General features: G+C 33.8%; 1 protein-coding gene across 1 annotated transcript in view; it reads right to left on the reverse strand.

Annotated features, from left to right (window-relative positions):
* LOC127844917 (uncharacterized) overlaps positions 1 to 11215 on the reverse strand; it is a 28245-nt gene extending 17030 nt beyond the window's left edge. The window contains exon 1 of the mRNA XM_052375466.1: positions 11056 to 11215. The gene's annotated coding sequence lies outside the window, so the exon portion shown is untranslated. The remainder of the gene's footprint in view (positions 1 to 11055) is intronic.
* Positions 11216 to 11558: the final 343 nt, after the last annotated feature.

Below are 11558 nucleotides of genomic sequence, written 5' to 3' on the forward strand. Positions count from 1 at the left end.
TGACTCCCAAGTAATCACTTGAAAGCCTATAGAAGCACTCGTTAGATTAAAATCGCCAAAATACAAAAGACAAGTCCAATATTACAGTGAATTTATTAGCATTATTTTATGATTTAAAAATAACACTCTTCATATAGTATATTGATAATAAATTTAATAATCAATAGTTGTGCTGATATACATTATTCATTAACAAACTTCTTTATTAATTCAAACTTCTTTATTAATTAACAGTTATACGGGCAAAAGCCCGCGAAGCGGGCGTTGACCGTTCATACATATGGGAATTTAGACATTAACTTACATAGGAATACCACATATGGATACGTCTCAAAAAAATTTGCCACGCGACATATATTTTCGCGATGCTATTTATGAACTTTAACAAATCAAAAACACTTTGACATATGCTAAATCACATGTAAATACATACCTCAGGAAAAGTTATATCAATGACATCATAATTGTGTAGCGAATCGCACTAAATATTCTCGCATTATTTGTTTTTCTTCGCAACCGTTCCAGAATTAAGTCATTACTCAATTATCTCCCCTGAATGCTCTTCTTCAGTGGGTATAAGCCGAAGACTGGTTCACTACATATAGTGACAGTCTTTACCAAACACAATTTAGGTGAACATAACCCGTCTTTCATATATTGCCGAATCTCAGATTTCTGTCGAATTTATTTGCTTTGATCTTTTCGATATCTTATTGTTATTATTATCCTGACAAATCACAAATGCTTGTTAAAAAATTATTTGTTTTAAACATTATAGTTGGCATCTCTATTCTTCCAGTATTCTCGCGGAATTTAAATAACGACACCCTACTGTTTATTTGTCAGAATATGTGACGCATTTTCCATTCGCTCTCAGAAAGCATTCTATACATAGATGGTGACGTCACTTCGTTATCAGTAAGACCGGTGTGTACACAATGTCTCAGAAAGAAGTTTTACGTGTGATCATGAGCAATATTCTGGCAAGTTGTCGTTGTTATCCACCAGAAACACATTTATTCACAAAATTTAAAGATATTCCGATCTAACTTTTTAGTCTTTTAGCTTTAATTTTTAACGTATTAACACCTCGTCTGCTCGCACTTTACCGAAATCCCCGAATGGTTACATATCACTATAATAAGTTCATGCCTAAAACCACAAAATCCGATACCGTTGGATGTTCGTACCACAATCTTACGTACAAAATCTCCCAGATTCGAAATCAACAAAAAACAAGACATTTATAAATTGTCTGCATTATTGATCAAATTTTAAGATATTTGTTGGTTTTCCGTTTTTAGAAGCTGTTCTGCCAAGGCAAGAGCTGGGCATCATAAAAGCCATTCTATCCAGCAAAACTGACAGTTTTGGTTTACAGAAATCAACAAAGGAGGGATTCCTGAACTATCAAATTTCCAAGCTATACACACAGTTATTATCTGTGGTGATCTTTATTGGTTCTGTTTGTTTACTTGGATGGAACATGTGTGAACTTTTATAGAACTTTAAAAAGTCTATATATGTCTATCTATAAACAAAAATCAGCTATTGTATAATAAGATCAGATGTGCAAACAATGTCAAAGGGTTGTTAAATAAACAAATTGAAGGCAATTATGCTGAAAAAATATGAGAGTTCCCATGCAAATTTTGTCTGTATATCAACAAGTGTCTGCCGATAATTGTCAAACTAGCAATACAAAACTTACCACACGTATGTAAAAGCACTAAGTACCTGTGATCATTTTTAGTAAGATAGTGTAATTCTAAACAGTAGCAAATAGCTTGTTTAGTAAATGCATAATGCAATTAATATGATTTCCGTTCTATTGTGTAATTAATAAATTGGTTGTTACTTGTTAATCCATGATAAATGTTTTATGGCTAGTACAAAACCAGCAATGTTAATTTAGTAAAAGGTAATACAATAACACCACTTTGTAATTTCATATACGTAAATATTCTTGAAATGTAGGTTGATGAGAGTGTTTTAGTTTTACTTATTTTGTAACTATTATTTTATGTGCAAATAAATGATGTGAAGTGTTTTGTATCTCCACACAATACCACATACCTTTTTATATATGTACTGTGTTATTTGAATGTTTAAATAAAAAATATGGATGATATAACATGATGCATTCTAATATTTGCATTCAAATTGTAACTATAGAGCTAAGTGTATGCAGTTTAGACTGGTATTTTAGAATTGCTACAAAATGGCTATTTTTTTAGCGGCGACAAAATTTAAACTATTCAACAATAGTTTGCGAAAGAAAATTAGAAACCTGCAAGATACCTGTATTTATTAAATATTTTAATTGCGAATCAAGTATGTTGTTATGCTATTACACATAATTATACATTGATAATGAATAAGAAGACAATTAGTGGTGTTAACGTTTCCCAACAGTAGAAATCATTCTTCTGATGAAGTCAGTGATATACAGACGAAAGCTCCAGGTATGGCTTTCAATACGTAGTGTGTGTTATTTGACAGTCTAAAACTTATTGGATTAAAAAAAAATCCTGTCAAATTTGTCAATCAAAATTGATTCGACACATCACATGATTTTGATTATGTTAAATCAGTGTACTGTATGCTAAATGCAACTGCTTTAGCAAGCTGTCAAGTTGAATTGAGACATTTGATGAAACAAACTGTTTCCTGGGTAGGACCAGTACTTAGTTTCTATATGACGTACCATGACGTCGAAAGAGTACAAGACCTACTCAGTAGAACGAGAAATGTACTTCGACGTACAATTTTCACCGACCCTTGAGTGTTAGCCAATCAGAGGACACCTTACGTCTGTTGTTTAGAGATTTTTGACATTGAACATTATTGTTATTATTATTTATACCGAATTATGCGACTATCAACCGCTTACTCATTGATATTGTTCGTATTTATTAAACATTATTATTATTATAATTTATACCAAATTATGCTACTATCGACCGCTAACTCATAGATATTGTGCGTATTTATTGACCTGGCGTGGCGAAATTAACCTCTGACTTATGCTAGTTATGGTTATCACAAAATACGACCAACGGGGAGTTTATAATAAATTATTTATCCCATTAATGCTTGGTAACTGGTTACCGTTGGAAATTTCCTACACAGTAATGCGCTGGGCGGTCGTGATACTCCGCCCCGCATGATCATTTCATACACACAATATGCTGAATAATTTTAATTTTAAAAAGGTAGCAATTGAATCTTCCTCAAATTTGTATATAATCTATTTCAATGCATTAAATACTTGAAACTTCTATGTGTTGTTTTTTTCCATTCTGATATTTTTATTCATTTTGTCCTCAACCAAAAAAGAGATTTTAAACATTTATTATGAAAAAATCTGCAGGAAAAGCGGCTCAAGAGACTAATGTTTTGATTGGCTGTTCAGAAAATGTGTACGTAGAAGTACAAATATGTATGTCGAAGTACAAATTGTACTTTGACGTACAAATATATACCAGTGGCCCAGATAATTATTTGGGAAATAGGGTTTTCACCCTTTGATTTTGAAAAATAGGGTTATTTAAAGAATGCTCCCACTTAAAGGATCAATACAGAGACCTCCACGTGACTAAGCCTGTTAGCAGACACCCCATCCACTATACCAGACACCGAACCAGCTATAAATTCCTGTGGCAAGAAAAAAATAAAAATAAGATGCTAGATCTTTAAGCTTGGAACATGTAACTCGTTTTAAGATTGATATTTTTGGATGCATTACTCAATTATTGCAACAATTATCATATTTTGAACACAATCATGTCCATATATTTATTACAAATACATGGTTATCAAAAAAACTTTAAAAGCTTTTGCCCGTAAATTAGGTAGCACCTATAATCATATTACGGGCAAAAGCCCGCGAAGCGGGCGTTGACCGTTCATACATATGGGAATTTAGACATAAAATTACATAAGAATACCACATATGGATAAGTCTCAAAAAAATTTGCCACGCGACATATATTTTCGCGATGCTATTTATGGCCTTGAACAAATCAAAAACACTTTGACATATGCTAAATTACATGTAAATACATACCTCAGGAAAAGTTATATCAATGACATCATAATTGTGTAGCGAATCGCACTGAATATTCTCGCATTATTTGTTTTTCTTCGCAACCGTTCCAGAATTAAGTCATTACTCAATTATCTCCCCTGAATGCTCTTCTTCAATGAGTATAAGGTTACAATATACTAAAATATTTTGGAGTGCAATGCTATACTCTCTAAAAACATGAACATCATTTATAAGAAGACACAATTCTCTGTAGGGGCACTTGCCATGGCTTTATTTTAGAATGTTTCTTTGTGCATGTGGTAGGGAAAACATTGATGTTTAACAGAAATGCACTCTTTTGCTTGAAGGTTGGAGACTACATGAGACTTTGACAGATGGCGGGAAACCCTTCTCAACTGGTACGAAGCCGGCAAATAGATGGCCATAAAACAGTGACCGCTGATTCGCGTCGAGTTCTTTCTTGCATAACGTATGACCCCCCTTTTTTATTGTTTAAATCATTGCGGCTTGGAATGCTCTTTAAGAAAAGGTATGGTTATGGGGATGTCTATGCGCAAAAGTTTGACTTTATTTTTTGTTAAAGTTATTGCTTTCACATTGAATTTGTGTAGGAAATCTTTTAGTATATTGTGACCTAAACTACATTTAGGTAAAAATGAAATATCATCTGCAAGTGCAAAATATGACTGTGAAAGCTGATTTTTGGTCATTTCTTAGCAAAAGAGAAGAATATAAGTGCATTAAATGCATGAATTCAGATTATTTGACCTGGAATAGTTGTTTTTCAAGTTGACCCCCACCCTTATATAGCTGAATAAGGGCTAAATTGCTTTCCGACTTAAATTCAAAGGCATTTTGGTTGACCGTGTAGCGTTAATGTGCAACATGAAGTCAGAATTCAAAGCCAGGGACTCCGTGATCCAGTAACGCAACAATAGCTTGTGCGTAAAGCATGAACATTCAAACAGAGCCCCATTTCACCGACATGAAATGGCGGACATTTTTACAGTTTGGACAGTGCAGCAGACGCTTAACTGAGCCAGCTTTCATATTTAGTTCAATCATGAACATAACAAGCTTTATCACTTGCTATGATTCATAGAAATACACATAAAATACATAAATGCATTTTCTTTTTTCATTTTATACCTATTTTTTGGGGGTATTTTGACCTTTTCAGGTAGAGAAATGTCTGGGACTTAGCCGAGGGCAACTGGAGAAGGGTTGTTGATGGCAAAACAGGCAATAATACTAAATTATTATCATGTACACAAGCAAATAAGCATAGTTATGATGTTTAAGGTGTGAAATACTGTCATAATATGGTTTGTGGTCACTCAAATCCTTGCCGTCGTGCAATTCCCCGTGCAGTTTGTATTGATAGCTCCGCGTCCTGACACGTAAAGCTCGTGCTTTGTTGGCAGCAGAAGTTGGCACTTAACAGGTTTATCCTTGCTCCTAAGCATGTATGCAGTACATCTGAGTTGATATGCTACTTGTAACCCTACAATTAGCTTGTGTTTGGTATTGTTTCCTCACAATATGCTTACAGTCATGGTCCCGGCTTGAAAGGATGTGGCGTCCGACTTAAACATAGGATTGTTGTAGCAAGTGTCCCCTTCATCATTTACCTTAGAGGGATCTTTTTGCCAAAATTTGGCATTTCAGCAACCAGTTTTGTTTTTTATTTGGTACATGCTTCTCTCATTCAGTGATTTAAGGGAAGTATTGACCTTATTCCCTTGTCTTTGCATACAAAGGTGACATGGATCAATGATATTTGTTGTGTTGAGAATTCTGCGGGAAGCTGTGTCCCCAAAAGAAGTACCAGAAACCCCTTCCAGGAAGCTTGCATTGATCTGAACTGCCTTTCTGCCCCTGTTACAACATGAAACCTCATTTCTAAGCTTATAATGCTTTCCTACATGTGTGTGTCTTGTTCATTTTAACCTTTCCTTCCATTCTAAACCCCAAAAATGAGCATTTTTGTCTTTGGCTCGGTTATGAAGCACCATTTTGACCAGATTGCCACCATCAAAATAGTCAAAAGTACTTATTTTGTGCCCAAAATATGAAATTTTGTATTCTCTTCAACCTCTTAATGAGAGCTGGCAGTGAATATTGACCATCTTCTTCAGTTTAAAGGCACCCATGACATTATATGCTAGAATATATAATTGGCAGCTGGTAAACAAATTGGCTCCGAGCAACAAGGCGCTTTCAAGATTTTACACTTTTATTGGTGCGAAACAACAAGTTATTGGAAGCTTATGGATTTCTACACTTCAAAGTATCTTTGATCTTTCATTTTCACCAATTTGCTTATTGTCTGTGATGAAATTGGATTTTTTTTGCTTTGAAATTGACATTTTTGGGGTGATTTAAAAAAAAAAGAACAAAAAAGGCATTATCAAAATTGCTTTGAGTGAAAATATCTAACAAATTCATTCTTTCCCCACCCCGCATAAGCCCCACGTGCCTGTCCATTTGGTTTGTTTTGGTATTTTGTTGCATATATTGAACACAACAACTTTAAATCTTAAAGGGACATTTAAGCTTTAACAGGCCTAAAATTGCCTTCTTCGGACCGAAAACACCCGCGTGTGAAAATATGATATAAAATGGCCAAATGGACAGATAATCCAGCCAAACCTAATATTTTGCTGCAATATGCATAGGAAGATAATAATATGCAAGAAAAACACATTTTAATCAGAATAAATTTCTCCTTTAGGTTACAATATACTAAAATATTTTGGAGTGCAATGCTATACTCTCTAAAAACATGAACATCATTTATAAGAAGACACAATTCTCTGTAGGGGCACTTGCCATGGCTTTATTTTAGAATGTTTCTTTGTGCATGTGGTAGGGAAAACATTGATGTTTAACAGAAATGCACTCTTTTGCTTGAAGGTTGGAGACTACATGAGACTTTGACAGATGGCGGGAAACCCTTCTCAACTGGTACGAAGCCGGCAAATAGATGGCCATAAAACAGTGACCGCTGATTCGCGTCGAGTTCTTTCTTGCATAACGTATGACCCCCCTTTTTTATTGTTTAAATCATTGCGGCTTGGAATGCTCTTTAAGAAAAGGTATGGTTATGGGGATGTCTATGCGCAAAAGTTTGACTTTATTTTTTGTTAAAGTTATTGCTTTCACATTGAATTTGTGTAGGAAATCTTTTAGTATATTGTGACCATAAGCCGAAGACTGGTTCACTACATATAGTTACAGTCTTTCAATCTCCATGCAGAGTTGTCGTTCCTATGCTGGTTCCCGTCAAATCACTGCGCGGAGGTTGACAGTCTTTACCAAACACAATTTAAGTGAACATAACCCGTCTTAAATATATTGCCGAATCTTAGATTTCTGTCGAATTTATTTGCTTTGATCTTTTCGATATCTTATTTTTATTATTATCCTGACAAATCACAAACGCTTGTTAAAAAATTATTTGTTTTAAACATTATAGTTGGCATCTCTATTCTTCCAGTATTCTCGCGGTATTTCAATAACGACACCCTACTGTTTATTTGTCAGAATATGTGACGCATTTTCATTCTCTCAAAAAGCATTCTATACATAGATGGTGACGTCACTTCGTTATTGCGAGTAAGACCGGTGTGTACACAATGTCTCAGAAAGACGTTTTACGTGTGATTATGAGCAATATTCTGGAAAGTTGTCGTTGTTATCCACCAGAAACACATTTATTCACAAAATTTAAAGATATTCCGATCTAACTTTTTAGTCTTTTAGCTTTAATTTTTAACGTATTTACACCTCGTCTGCTCGCACTTTACCGATATCCCGAAAGGTTACATATCACTATAATTAGTTTAGGCCTAAAACCACAAAATCCGATACCGTTGGATTTTCGTACTACAATCTTACGTAAAAAATCTTCCAGATTCGAAATCAACAAAAAACAAGACATTTATAAATTGTCTGCATTATTGATCAAATTTTAAGATATTTGTTGGTTTTCCGTTTTTAGAAGCTGTTCTGCGAAGCCGAAGGCAAGAGCTGAGCATCATACAAGCCATTCTATCCAGCAAAACTGACAGTTTTGGTTTACAGAAATCAACAAAGGAGGGATTCCTGATCTTTCAAATTTCCAAGCTATACACACAGTTATTATCTGTGGTGATCTTTATTGGTTTTGCTTGTTTACTTGGATGGAACATGTGTGAACTTTTATAGAACTTTGAAAAGTCTATATATGTTTATCTATAAACAAAAATCAGCTATTGTATAATAAGATCAGATGTGCAAACAATGTCAAAGGGTTGTTAAATTAACAATTTGAAGGCAATTATGCTGAAAAAAAAAGGAAGTTCCCATGCAAATTTTGTCTGTATATCGACAAGTGTCTGCCGATAATTGTCAAACTAGTAATACAAAACTTACCACAAGTATGTAAAAGCACTAAGTACCTGTGATCATTTTTAGTAAGATAGTGTAATTCTAAACAGTAGCAAATAGCTTGTTTAGTAAATGCATAATGTAATTAATATGATTTCCGTTCTATTGTGTAGCTCTAATTAATAAATTGGTTGTTACTTGTTAATCCATGATAAATGTTTTATGGCTAGTACAAAACCAGCAATGTTAATTTTGTAAAAGGTAATACAATAACACCACTTAGTAATTTCATATACGTAAATATTCTTGAAATGTAGGTTGATGATTGTGTTTTAGTTTTACTTATTTTGTAACTATTATTTTATGTGCAAATAAATGATGTGAAGTGTTTTGTATCTCCACACAATACCACATACCTTTTTATATATGTACTGTGTTATGTGTTATTTGAATGTTTAAATAAAAAAAAATGGATGATATAACATGATGCATTCTAATATTTGCATTCATATTGTAACTATAGAGCTAAGTGTATGCAGTTTAGACTGTGATTTTAGAATTGCTACAAAATGGCTAGTTTTTTAGTGGCGACAAAATTTAAACTATTCAACAATAGTTTGCGAAAGAAAATTAGAAACCTGCAAGATACCTGTATTTATTAAATATTTTAATTGCGAATCAAGTATGTTGTTATGCTGTTACACATAATTATACATTGATAATAAATAAGAAGACAATTAGTGGTGTTAACGTTTCCCAACAGTAGAAATCATTCTTCTGATGAAGTCAGTGATATACAGACGAAAGCTCCAGGTATGGCTTTCAATACGTAGTGTGTGTTATTTGACAGTCTAAAACTTATTGGATTAAACAAAAATCCTGTCAAATTTGTCAATCAAAATTGATTTGACACATCACATGATTTTGATTATGTTAAATCAGTGTACTGTATGCTAAATGCAACTGCTTTAGCAAGCTGTCAAGTTGAATTGAGACATTTGATGAAACAAACTGTTTCCTGAGTAGGACCAGTACTTAGTGTCTATATGACGTACCATGACGTTGAAAGTCTGCAAGACCTACTAAGTAGATCGAGAAATGTACTTCGACGTACAATTTTCACCGACCCTTGAGTGTTAGCCAATCAGAAGACACCTTACGTCTGTTGCTTTTAGAGATTTTTGACATTGAACATTATTATTATTATTTATACCGAATTATGCCACAATCGACCGCTTACTCATAGATATTGTGCGTATTTATGAAACATTATTATTATTATAATTTATACCAAATTATGCGACTATCGACCGCTAACTCATAGATATTGTGCGTATTTATTGACCTGGCGTGGCGGAATTAACCTCTGACTTATGCAAGTTATGGTTATCACAAAATACCACCAACGGGGAGTTTATAATACATTATTTATCCCATTAATGCTTGGTAACTGGTTACCGTTGGGAATTTCCAACACAGTAATGCGCTGGACGGTCGTGATACTCCGCCCCGCATGATCATTTCAGACACACAATATGCTGAACAATTTTAATTTTAAAAAGGTAACAATTGAATCTTCTTCAAATTTGTATATAATCTATTTCAATGCATTAAATACTTGAAACTTCTATGTGACGTTATTTTGCCATTCTGATATTTTTATTCATTTTGTCCTCAACTAAAGTTTTAAACATTTATTATGAATAAATCTGAAGGAAAAGCGGCTCAAAGGACTAGTGTTTTGATTGGCTGTTCAGAAAATGTGTACGTAGAAGTACAAACATGTATGTCGAAGTACAAATTGTACTTTGTCGTACAAATATATACTTTGAAGTGTATTTTATATTCATGTCGACGTACTTATTGTACTTCGACATACATTTCTCTTTTTAACGTGTAGGTCTTCTTGACTTTCAACCCAAATGGTACGCCATAGTATGTCTTTAGGGTTATCTAAAGAATGCTCCCACTTAAAGGATCAATACAGAGACCTCCCAGTGACTAAGCCAGTTAGCAGACACCCCATCCACTATACCACAAACACCGAACCAGCTATAAATTCCTGTGGCTAGAAAACAAAAAAATATATAAGATGCTAGATCTTCAAGCTTGGAACATGTAACTCGTTTTAAGATTGATTTTTTGGATGCATTACTAAATTATTGCAACAATTATCATATTTTGAACACAATCATGTCCATATATTTATTAATAATACATGGTTATCAAAAAAACTTAAAAAGCTTTTGCCCGTAAATTAGGTAGCACCTATAATCATATTATACTATATAAACGTAGTCCCAGAGCCTTTGATCACTTTTGCTACCTATGGTTATGAAGCTGAGAGTTGAATTATTGCAACTAACAAGTAACAAGGTACAACTCAAAATGACCCGACAATATGATGCAGCGGTTTGAACACCCATTACTTCATCAACTGTGCAGCGAATTCCATGAACTCGGTCTTGTTTAACGCAGAACTGACGTTCCTTTCAGGAAATGTAAATATCTCGCAATATTTTTACAAATGCTGGGTCAAATTTTATGATTATTTGTTTTAATTTGATTATTGTTCATTCAAAATTATGTTTTTACTAATTAATATGCCAACCAACTGAACCAAAAAAACTCACCGAGTGAATTACTGAAGATGGAATAGTTAGTCAATCGTCGATTTGTTTAATTCTAAGGCGTTATAAATATTATGTCAAAATTAGTTGATCATATTTATTATATTGGCATTTCGCAACACCTGGTTCCGCTTTTTAAATGCAATACCTTAGTCATTTGTAAGAATAAATGGAAACCAATCGTTCCTCCATAAAGTCATAACGGTCCAAAATTAGCAAGCGAGATACCCGGGACAGGTGTCGCGTGAGAATTGCAAGACCGTGAATTTCTTAAGGTAAACCGGAAGTCTTGCATTTCTCACGTTACCCCCGTGAGAATTACAAACACGCTGACCGTGAAAACATTAAGACCGATGTCCGATACAAGTAGCACTTATTTAATTTGAATTTGTAGTAGTTTTGTTAATATTAAAAGTACAAAATGACTTTTTACATCAAGAATGCAAAAACTACTGTTCGGATTGTTGTTATTTCCGGACATTAATGGTGAAAATTATTGCTGGTAA

This window comes from Dreissena polymorpha, chromosome 9, assembly GCF_020536995.1.
Source record: "Dreissena polymorpha isolate Duluth1 chromosome 9, UMN_Dpol_1.0, whole genome shotgun sequence".
NCBI classification, from domain to species: domain Eukaryota; kingdom Metazoa; phylum Mollusca; class Bivalvia; order Myida; family Dreissenidae; genus Dreissena; species Dreissena polymorpha.